Source organism: Myiozetetes cayanensis, unplaced genomic scaffold (assembly GCF_022539395.1).
Source record: "Myiozetetes cayanensis isolate MyiCay16 unplaced genomic scaffold, myiCay2020 scf5-8, whole genome shotgun sequence".
Taxonomy (NCBI): domain Eukaryota; kingdom Metazoa; phylum Chordata; class Aves; order Passeriformes; family Tyrannidae; genus Myiozetetes; species Myiozetetes cayanensis.
In genome coordinates, this window is record NW_026087742.1 from 111,175,446 (window position 1) to 111,187,485 (window position 12,040).

The following is a 12,040-nucleotide window of genomic DNA, read 5'->3' on the forward strand; positions in this document are numbered from 1 at the left end:
TCACACTCACACTGTGTGTACATACAAAACTTAGTATCAGTTTTTCATTTGTTGTAATTTTTTTGAAGAAAATGATCTTATGTTTAAGCTTTAAAGGGGTATTTTTTATCTTTGATTAAAGTGATTTGATTAGAATAAAGAGATCAGAATACTTCATAAATCTAGTCTATGAGCATTAAGCCAGGAAGTGATTTTAAGCAACAGATAGCCAGATTAGTTTATGGAGAGTTACATATTCCATCTTCTTGGCGGACAGTGGATAAATTTCTCTCAAAATGGCCATGGGTTTTATATTAACATAAAAAATGGGAGATGATCTGTCCACCCTCACTGGAAATTTAATGATAGATAGGAGAACTGAAGAAGAGACCTAAGACAACAGGTGGAGCTGCAGAAATTAGGGACTGGAAAGCAAACTAGCCAACACCTCCCTGAAGACTCTTTGAACATGACCATATCTCCACACTGAAAAAAGCTGCAGCTTTCCCTCAGCTCCTGCAATTGAAAGGTTGTTCAAGAAGTTGGTTCTGATGGTTTGGACCTTCTTTTTTTTTTTTCTTCCAAATTTCCATCTTAAACTTATTCAGAGCCAGCTGCTGGCACAACATCAAGTGATCAGCATTGTCCTCTCTTTGCTAGAACAGTGCTTTTCCTTTTCCTGTGCTATACCACAAATGCCCCCATTCTTCCATTCTGCAGCTTGTTGGTAGGCAGCACTCATATCTGCCTTCGACTCCGACGAGATATTTTAGCCTAATGATTTTATCATGCTTCATCTCCGAGTTCTTCCCAAGGCATTTATTATGAGGTTCTTCATGAAAATACTTTAGATTAAAACAATCAGTTCTTTTTGAATGGAAACCATGACTCAGATGAGCCAAACACAAAATATTCCACCAAAGTATTCTATGTATAGCATTTGTGTGAATTCGTGTGGCTGAAGCCAGCCAAATAACATAAGTACTCCATAATGGAAAAGCTGATTAACCAGTATAAATACTTCAGAAGTACATTTTAAGGTAAATCCTCATAATAACCCTGTGAAATGGTAGACTTTAGTCTCCTTTAGAAAATGAGAAAGGAGAGGCCAGGAAAACTTAAATGTCTTGATCAACATCACAGAAGTTTCCATCAGGAAGCGAGTTGCACCTAAGGAGCTCTTGGCTCCCTGTCCCAGGCCACATCTCCTGGAGCCAGATCATCTGCAGTCACCTTCTGTATGGCTAAAATGTAACATTCAAAAACTAAGCAGCTGGTCTAACAGGGTAAGAAGTGCTTTCATCGTTGACCTCATTGAGAAGTAACTTATTTGGTAAAATGAGTATATTTTCTGGTGGTGGCATTTTAGTGGGTTTTTTTTGTTTGGTTGGTTGGTTTTTTTAGGGTCACAGGCTGAGACTTTTGTCCTACTGCAGAAAAGGAACACAGAAAGGTGCATCACGGAATTGCTGGCAGTAATGGTCTAGTTTCAGCAACTTGGCCATGCAAACGTGACTGAAGTTCATCTGGATTCTGTCTGTTGTACTCTCTAGGAGAGGGGTACTCCATCACAAAAACCCAACTAGAGCAGGAAGGGAGAGAACGAGGAACATGAGAGGGAAGGCACTGTTCTCTTCATCCTGCTCTGTGCATCCTCACAGACAAAAGCTCTCACTTGCTCTCCTATGTTTTCCTCTGTTGAGTATTTCCTCAGGAGACCTGTTTTGATTGTTCGAGCAGAGCCTTGTTTTCCTGCTGTAGTCAGCAACTCTCCTCTCCCAAATATTCTTCCCTTTGGACTACTCACTTTTGTGTCTTGGTCCAACCTTGAGGAGTAAATTGCTTGATTGCTTTTAAGATGCTTATCAGTGGTACTGGACACAGGCAAGAGGGTCTGATCCAGTCAAGATTTCAGCACTCCACGGTGCTGCCAAAGGCCACCACCTACCACACCTTAGGAACTCCTCTTCCCCAGGGAATTACACAGCCCGAGCTAGACAGTTCCAATCTTGCATAAAGCCATGCTGAAGGAGAGGAAAAGGCCACAAAGAGACCATGTGGGCAAAACCACCTGTCCCTCCCTAGGTCAAGCTTATTCATGACAGTACTTTGTGACCAGGACTGAAAACAAGGAATTCACCTCAGGACTAGGGAAAAGAGCAGGTGCTCCATCCTTCAGATTTCCCTGAGGAAGGGAGGGAATTCCAGGGTGAACTGACACCACCCTCAATGTTAATTGCACTGAAGGGCCACCTCTGCCGGAGGGGAAGAGCCCAGCCCACAGGGAAGCACCCAGAATCCCTGGGACCTGTGAACCAGACACACTCACACACCACAGACCTGTGTGTATATATATACATCACTTCCTTACAGTACCTATATGGAGGATGTTGGGGAGAGAAGGAAGAAATTAATTTTCTTTTCCCTATGTATTTCCTTCCCTTTCCCTTCTTTCCCTTTCCCTTTCCCCTTCTTTCCCTTTCCCTTTCCCCTTCCCCTTCCCCTTCTCCTTCCCTTCCCTTCTCTTGTGCTTTTATTGAAAAAGTAAAGCTTATAAGCACAGGGCTAAAGAAACATGCATCATTTAACTGGAAAATTAGCAAGTTTTTTCTTGTTTTGTTTTGATTTGTTTTTTTTTTTTTGTTGGGTAAACAAGAGATCTAGGCTATGAGAACCTTTTTTTAAAAAAAAACCAAAATAATAATAATAATAACAATAATAAACCGAAACAAAAACCTCAAACAACAAAACACACAAAGAAACAAACTAAATCCAAAACCCCAGTCCTCTTTCATATTTACCCTTCAGGTATTACCTATTTGTCTCTTTCAGTGAAAATGGAAGGGCTGTACCAGCATGCTTTGCTAAAAATACACTTTTCCTATCAACTTATGCAAGTTATGGTACCTACTGTGACTGATTCATAGGATCATTGTGCAGGAAGTGCTCTGTGCTCAGCGTTATATACATAACAACACACATGCCAGCTTTCAGAGGCACTGAGCTGCTCCTAATTTCCACTGGGATTGTTGGACTGCATCACCTCTACAAAGCAGATCTCTGTAAACATCTCTTTTTCATGTATAAAACATCTCCTCTGAATGCTTCTAGTGTCTGATCACAGAACTTGAGCTGTGTTCAGCCTTCAGCTCTTAGGAAACACAGCTTGTCAGACACAATGACGAGCAGAACTGTAACATTTGTGCTTCCAGCAGTAGGTGAAGACAGAAGATTGCCACCACCCATGCACGGTGGTATCTGACAGAAGCTGTAGGAAACAGGACACATTTGTGTCTATACATTTGTGTAATGAGAGCAGTGCAGCTTTTCTCTCTTGTTGGGGAAAAGCTTGTTAAGGATAAAAAATGAGAACATTAAGACTAATCAGGAAGAAGAAAAAAAAATAATATTAAAGTAAGGTGTTCTGGTACTTGATTTCAACAAAAATACCTATATATGGTTTTGTCAAAAAAATCTTTTTTTGAGGGACAGACTCAGAAATACAAGACCTTGACCAATTTTAGCATTGCTTGTTGTAGCTTTGCTTAAACTGCTGAAAGCAAGCACGTCTCTCGACCAACACAGTGCTGTTGTCTGTTAAAGTAACAAGAAAAACAGAGTATTGCTGCTGCCTCCATACCACTTATGAAAAGGAAGTCTTATTAGACTCTTATCAACATAAGTAACACGGCAGCTTGAAAAAGGATTTTATTTTCTCTGTTTCTAAAGAGCTAATCAACTTTTTCAGACTACAGTGACATAAATATACAGTGGGTGAGGGTGGGGGAGGTTTGGGTGGGAGAAGGGGAGGATGGAGGAGGACAGGGTTTTATGCCAAGAGCTGAATCATAACCATGTGAGTAATTTTGCTTTTTTTTTTTTTTTTGGCTTTTTTTTGGCTTTTTTTTTTCTTAGGGGTATGAATCAAATTAAATTTGTTTTGCTGTGGGTGAAGGAATAGAGAATATAATAGCATGAATCAGAGCAATCATCAAATATGTGGCACAGACTAAAAATTAATTACAATTACTGCCTTCTTCTAAAAAGTTTCTCCTGTAAGATGCAGCAATTTTGTTAATCGATATAATCCATTTAAAAAATTCTCAGGAATTAAAACCTCTCAATTACTTTCCTCTTCCTTTTAATTTTTTCCTATTGTAACAGGAAAGATAAGCATCTTTAAACAAAATCTTGCTTAATCTGTTAGATGCCCTTTTGCTCCAGTGATAAAAGAACTGCTGCTAATAATTAAAATTAGATATTAGACCACATGTAATCTCATCAGTCAGGACTAGCTTGGGGATGAAAGTTCATGAGGTACGTGCTTTACCACTTCAGCACAGATGCTTTTATTAGGCATTCTATTAAAGACAACTTATTTAATGAAAAATGCAAACAGAAAAACACTCAATATCCCTTTGTCTTATTCTGTAAGAGTGAGACAAGGTCAAGGAAAAGGGAGTGTTGGACACTGGATTTTTCTGCACTTTGGAATAGCCACTTAAGTATGAGATACTGGGAAAACCAAAACAAAATCTCTTTTTAAAGAAGCCAACTTGGGGACTACCCATGCATTGTTAATTATTAGTTAGTTAGACAAATAAGCAAGGGCATATGTGTTTTTGTGCTAGGTAAGAAACCACTGCTTTTGATAACTAAAAAGTTAGTGAGTCTTTGCCTCTGAGTTTCTAGTGTGGAGAAAACAGTATTTAATTCCCTGTCTGAAAAACACAATACAGCTACAGCAAGCCATCATTTGGAATCAATTCTTTCCCCCTAAACAACTCCAGATCTTTCCCATAGTAATTCTCTTCCACGTGCCCAGTAAAAATCTCCGTATAAAGGACTGGTACCCAGCATGTTGGGGGGTTCAGCTGAACCACGAGCCTCAAGGACGCGATTCCCAGACAGACAGAACAGTTCTGCCGGGACCTCTGCAGCTGCTGTGACTTTCCAGTGGTGTCTGTGGGGGAAGGAAGAAAATGGAAGATCCCTTGGGTAACCCGAGCCAAGACCCAAGAGGAATAACGTTTGCCTGTGCGTGTTTTGCAATCCCTGTGGACAGAAAGCCAACACCTGCTCTGGGGTGAGGTTTCACCCTCACCCTGCTCTTACACCGGCCGAAGGTCACCAGCTCTGGCAGGAGCAGTGGCTGAGGTTCCTGCCTGCTGCCAGCTGATGCCACCCCACTGATGCCCGTGCCAGCCTGCAGGCCAGCTTCGTTCCTGCTGACATCTCCTTGTGATCCTCAAGAACAGTCAATCTAAAAAATGGGCAATTTAGAGACCTGGCAGACAGATGGTCTGCCCATGAGTGGTCAAAAAGTTTCATGGTGACAATTACCTCAGTCGTGCTGCTGGAAGTTCCCCTTTGACCATCTCAAATGACCATCTCAACTTAAGTTGGCTGGCCAGACAATCTCTTTGCTGCTTTGTGAAAGCTTTCCTTCCTTTTTTTTTTTTTTTTTTTTTCCAGTATCACTCAAAGCCCAGTCTCACCAAAGCCTCGGTCAGTTGTCAGGCAGTGCAAAAGCCCAACCAACTTCCCAGTCACTGGTGAGAGGCACATTTGACACCTCTCATGTGGACTATCACAGCCTTCCAGCGTCTCACAGTCTTACCTCACACACAGGACACGTGAGGGGGGAACAAAATAGCTCAGAAGACTCTGCAATAAACCACCCAGGACTGAAGTATTACTAGACAGCAGCATCCTGGAATCACTCTCCAACAAACCTTAAAAATCCCTGAAAACACAGCAACAGAAATTCTCCTGCAAAGAGATCAATGCCACTCTGTGGCAAACAGTTATTTTCACTGGTGTGGTGGCTTAATAAGAACATACAAATTTTTTTCTTTATATTCACAACCTCAAGGAAGGTTAATTCCTCCTCACTTTCCTCTACACAAAAATCACTGACATTCTCTAATTTTACTTGCAATGAAGAATAAGCTCCAAGTAGAAATAAAATGCAAGTTGCCAGAAGTTAACCAATGAAGATGTTTAATATCTCTTATTGGAGGATAAAACAGCATTTTTACCATAGCTGTGGTCATCTTTATTTATAACACAACAGATTACCACAGGTCATGGGCTGTTGGGTTTTTTTACATTTCTGGTTAAGTTATTTCTCAACTACTGTGTATAAATCAAACTCTTCCAATGTTCTTCCTCCTTATTTTGGCATACAATGGTAGAGCTTACTAGGACTGCTAAATGTCCTGCAGATGATGCACACCACTTGGTAAAGTTAATTCTCAGCTTTCCATAGCAAATAGCTGCCACTTCCTGCAGGTATAGGACAGAAAGCTTCAGAGAGGACAAGACCATTTTCGTTTGGAAAAAAAAAAAAAAAAATCACTGTATACTAATATAATAGATCAGAGCAATAACATTCCCAGCCACTAAGCACAAAGCTCTTACAACCCAATCTCAAAGATTAATCATGTTTTGCATAATATTATTATATACAATATAATTTTGTATGTTTTAAGCTATGAGGCTTTTAAGTAGTTGCTAGAACATATCTTTGCTACCAGCTCTTCTCAACTGTCTCAGTGACAAATTCAAAAGGGAAACTGCTATCTAGTCACTTGGCTACAAAAACATATTAAGGGTAGAGAGTAATTTTTATCCAAGTACAGGCAAAAATATACTTATGCACTTAGCAAAATCATTAGGGAATTATCTAAACACCACAGATTTCGATAAAAAATCTCCTGTAAACTCATTGGCTTTAAATTAGTACACACATTACTAATACTTAAGAGATATCTCTGAAAGTAGCCTTTGAGACCTGAAATTCTGTTTTGCTTTCAAAAAAAGTCATGCATCCTGCACATTTCCAGAATTGCTGAAACAGTTCAAGAAAAGCTGATGGGAAATTCCACTTGAAAATGACAACACTTGCAAATACAACTTGAAGCATGGGAAGGGAACATGATCAAAAATGAAGCACAAATACTTCTCCGTGACTGTACATTTTGTTCCTCCAATCCTATGAAGGAAAACTATAGGAAGGGTGTGTTGTGTGTATGACTGTGAGGAAATGGAAGTTGTACTCAAGCACATATTACACTACTAAACTCCTATTAAAATACAGAACTTTTTTCCTTCAAAACTCCTAGGCACATATGGCCTTGGGTACACACTATTGCCTCCAGTACAGTGGTTTTTTCCTGCCCTTTTAAATTTAAAAGGCAGTCCAGGACTATGATTTTTGGTGAGCTTTCAAATTAGCCTGTGACTCGTGAAACCTGGTATTTGAAATTTTGTTTTAAGGCGTGTTCCAGGAGAGAGACGTGTTAACACAGACAATTCTGATCTTGTACCTTTTACACAGCTAACAGGAGGCATTTGATTTGCATGGATTAGTGAAGACACTGCAGGCTGATTCATATGCCTACAATGGCTCCTGCACCCCAGAATTACATCCAGAGGAGGGCCACAATACTAATAAACGCAAAATTAATTTCACACCTCCTAAATTACAAGGCAAGCCTGATCGGTGCTAGACTAAGCTTCTTGGGGCTGAGACGGTCTTGTCTGCCTCTCTTGCAGAGCATTAATCATGCTGTGGGTGCTCACGGCTAATAAGACACATGTAAATCTATTCTGATGTGGTTTTTTGCCACTTCAGACTAGAGAAGAGTCACACACACAGACATACTCTTACCTCTCCACCTAACGATGCGCTAATGCGCCTAATTGAAAAAACAAGTCCTGATAGGAACAGAAAGACTTTGTTTTTGTTTATGCCACCCAGACAGAGTCTGTGGCTATACAATGCAAATAGCTGGCAAAACCTAAACCGCAAGTATGCAGCAGCACTGTGAGTAATAAAGATAATGTTTGTATTTTGTTTATGAAGAGCCCCAACCAACACACTAAAGCAAGCCTACCGAAACCAAACAATACTCAGATCTTCAGAAAGACTTCAGAGGATCCAAATCATAAAATTTAATCACTTTGTTCTTTAACAAGCTAAACATCACTTAAAATTTACAAGCAGTAATTCTGGGTAAATTCTCCAAGCCGAAAAATGGGATGTAGCCAGTTGCCTTTTTCTATCTCAACTATTAAAGTTCAAACAGATCAAGCTCTATTACTGAGGGAAAAATAAAAACACCTTACAAAATTCCCTTGCCCCAAAGGCTGAGAAATGCTGTATTGCTCAGCCAACATGGAATTCCTCCATATCTGGAGTCATGTGAAATGAGCAAGTATCTCATAGTTACTTCACTGTGCTGAACAATCTCCATACAACTTTGACGACACACCGGTACTTTTGTGTGGAGTATATGGATAAGAAACGTAAAAAAAAAAAAAAAAAGAAGAAAGAAAAGGAATTCAAAACATTTTTCAGCTTAAAAAAAAAAAAAAGAAAGAAAGAAAATAGTAATAGGATGAGGAGAGATTCTGAGACAAGACTTCTTCCTAAAAGATAGAAATTTCCATTTTGGCTCAATATCAGATGCTAGAACAAAATGTTATTATTGACAAGCCTGTTGTTTTTATTTGGAAAAATTTAAATAATTTTTATTTTCAGATCCACACAGCGCTCTCGCTTGCCAAAAGCTGGTGAGAAAAAGATTCATAAAACAAAAAAAGTAACAGCAGGTTTTCTGTCCTCCCCTCCACCCATCCTTCAAGTGATAATTCTAGAGTCCTTTGAGAACAGGGCCACATTCAAGGCTCAGGGACCAGTGCTCTCACGATATAGATGGGGCTCAGGGAACTCAGAAGAAGATCCCCTTCCTGCATGCAGAATTTGCAGGACCAGAAGAAGGCAGGGCTATAGTTCTTCCAAAGCAATTCACCAGTTCACTTGTCCAGCAGCATTTTTCCGGCTGCAAACAGATCACACTAAAGAATAAGAGTAGGGTGGCAGAATGTCGTTCCCTGGGACCACTGAACGAACAGTCACGTCCTGCAAAGCAGGGCTGCATTTTTGCTGCCCTGTTAACAAGCTCCAAGCAGCTCTGCTCAGGCTGAATTCCTTGACCACACACAGTCAGAGACACTGTGGGAGAAGACAGACGGAAAACCAAGGATCCAACTGGTTCCTGCCCACAGGGCACACCAGAGGCGGTCTGGGCAGCTGTGCACCACAGACCTGAAAGGTGTTGACCAAAACTGCCAACAAAGACCCTAAAAAGCAGAGCCCGGTCTATAATACCGCTCTTTACAACCCCTGTGTGCTACATAAATAATCAAAAGAGCCAGCATAATCATCCCTGCAAGGAGCTGCCCAACAAAATAAGCCAGACTTGGAGAACTCCCAGCAAGAATTCACCTAGCACAGAGACATACAGCCCTAAGCCAAGCAACAAACAGCCTCCTCCAGCACAGTGCTGAGATGCTTATGTTCATAATCCATGGTTCTTAGCTTCCCCAAGCAGTCCAGAGCCCTCTGCAGATGCTGCCAAGACTCAAAACCAGGGCTGCCAGGTAACCCAGACCTGCCCAGAGATCAGGTGCTTTAAGCAGGGACAATACTGGCCTCCTGTTATCTGCCTGAACAGCCAGATCTGGGCACATCACCCCATTTTATACCATGGCTGCTATGACATGTGACTGTGGCTGAAAGTCTGCTTGGGCAGACTTTCATAGCAAAAAATGACCACAAATGACATCTTGAAGAGCTGCTCCGCACACGTGCAGGAAAGCCGAACAGAAACGTTCACTTCCAAACAAAAAGCACTCCAGCAATACTAAATCTTCTGCTCTAGCCCAGTTATCTTGTCCTAAGGAAAATCTTCTGGGGATCTGGCTAGGAAGGACTTGGAGAAAGAACAGAGACTGTGTTATCCTTATGCTATCCGCTCTGCTATCACCGCTGTAAGAGAGGCTGTGTTGTCTGGATTCAGGGTTTCTCAAGGAGACCCTTGGCAAATATGGCACTAGGAGATAACATCCCTTTTCTGACTATCACCCCCACACACTCAGGGACAGTTGTGAAACAGCCCTATGGAAATCCTAGCAAACTGTAGCTGGAGAGAGGAAGGACCTGCATGGAATGCCTGTGTCTGTAGGAGTGACCATGAACAGCAGAGCAGCAACTAAAGGGAAAAAAAACCCCAAACCAACAACAAAACAAAACCAAACAAGCAAAACCAACCAAACAAAAAGAAGTGAGCTCCAGGAGTAGTTATCAAGTCCACAAGGACAACTTCCCTCCTTCTATACTCCTGACATCACTATTCTTTTATGCACCCAGCCACTTTGTAAAGGCAGTCATGCCACAACCATTCCTGCAATTAAATGGAGAAAACCGAATCGTTCTGTAAGACACTGGGAACTCTGCACAGTCTTTGAAGCATTTGTTTGGCCAGTACTCCCAGAAGTGCCACCTTGGTAACTTCTCATCAAAGCTCTTTAAGCTTCCTGTTTGCTCAACTGCCTAAAGATCCCATTCACAGACCTCCACTGGGGAAACTCATGCAAACAGCTACTAAACCCTTCAAAAGCAGACAAAAAGAGACCAGCACATCTTCTTCCCTTCACATCAGGGACATCATCAGCTCTGTTATTGAGCTTCCAGTGCCCAAACTGCTCCCTTTCACGAGGAAAATCCTCCAGTTAAACCCTTCCCAAAGCCAAGGCATGACTGCACATGCAGTATCAACACGTGAAGGGCACGCTGGCTACACATTCAAAAGCTACACATAAGGAAAGGCGGGACATTTAGGTAGACCTGGAGCTCTGCTTCCACCTTCTTGTCCCCCACCAGTCCTCCTGTGACACAGATGCAGTGAAGTTTGGCAGGAGTATATATACACACCCCGTGCCCAGCAATCTTTTGATTTCCTGCAAGCTCCAACTGTCCTGTGTTTAAAAGTGCAGGACAGCAAACCACTTAGACGCCTCCACAAATAAATGTTCTCGGAAGAAGGTTAGATTAAAAATACACTGTAGCAAACATCTCAAAATATGTCTGCTCGGGCAGGTCTGAAAGAGAAGTGGTGCTAGTACATTAAAGTGTTCCTGTTCGCAGGGTAGCTGAAAAATACCTGTTTTATTGCTATTTTGTGGCATTGTGTCTAGAGACAACAGACCAGTCTTACCACTCTGACACTGACTGGACTGCACAGTATCATTCTCAGAGAAATGCTACTTCACTTTTAGATTTTTTTTTTTAGTCTTATTCAAAGTATGAACAATTAGGTTATTTTCTCATCTTAATAAATGATGTAAAACCTCCAGACATATGGTAGCATTTTTATGCTTCTAGGCAAGCAGTGATAACTTTCAAATGTTACTTCCCCTCCTCCTCCTCCACTACATGAAACAAATATACTGGAACCCATTTAAATCTTAGTGACAAACACATTTAAAAGAGACTAATTTTAGTTAAAGTTTCCAAATGTCAGATGTACATGTTAAATAATTATACTAAAAAATAAAGAGCAGATGAGTTCTTATTCTCATCACTGTATGAAAAAGTGCCTATATATTTCCAATAAGGATTACAAAATTTTACGAGACAATGCTTGTGCTTAAATTAGCAAGGAATAAACAAGTGTCAGCTCATGCTTACAGGGACATCTGACAAGTATCACTCATGCTAACTCAACTGCTACAAGATTAGAGGATTGCTGCTGTCTTATTCAGTTTTCTAAGTATCAATCCACAACTGCTTCCCTTTTTCTGGTTTAAGATCCATAGCAGGGCTCAATTTTTGACTAAGGTAATCGTTACGAACTGTCTGTGCACTAAGGGTTAGATTTCTCAGGAGCAGAAGGCCACCAAATCCCTAAATGATGGTATGGCATCACACATATCAAGGCACCTAATTAGGAGGGGCAGCCCCTGGTGGTCTAGTGGTAAAGGCGCCACGCTATCACCGCGGAGACCCGGGTTCGATTCCCGGTCAGGGCCACTCCCGGGCAGGTGGGGCTCGTCAGCCCTTAAAGGCAACCCACCTACGTCCTAAGGACCTCGCTGCCACCGTCCAAGCTCGCTTGGCCCCGGCAGATGAACCTTAGGATTAAAGGGTGGGCTCAGTTCCGCGCACACTGTGTCTCACCTAAAAAAAAATCCAATGCGCAGGCTGGAAGGT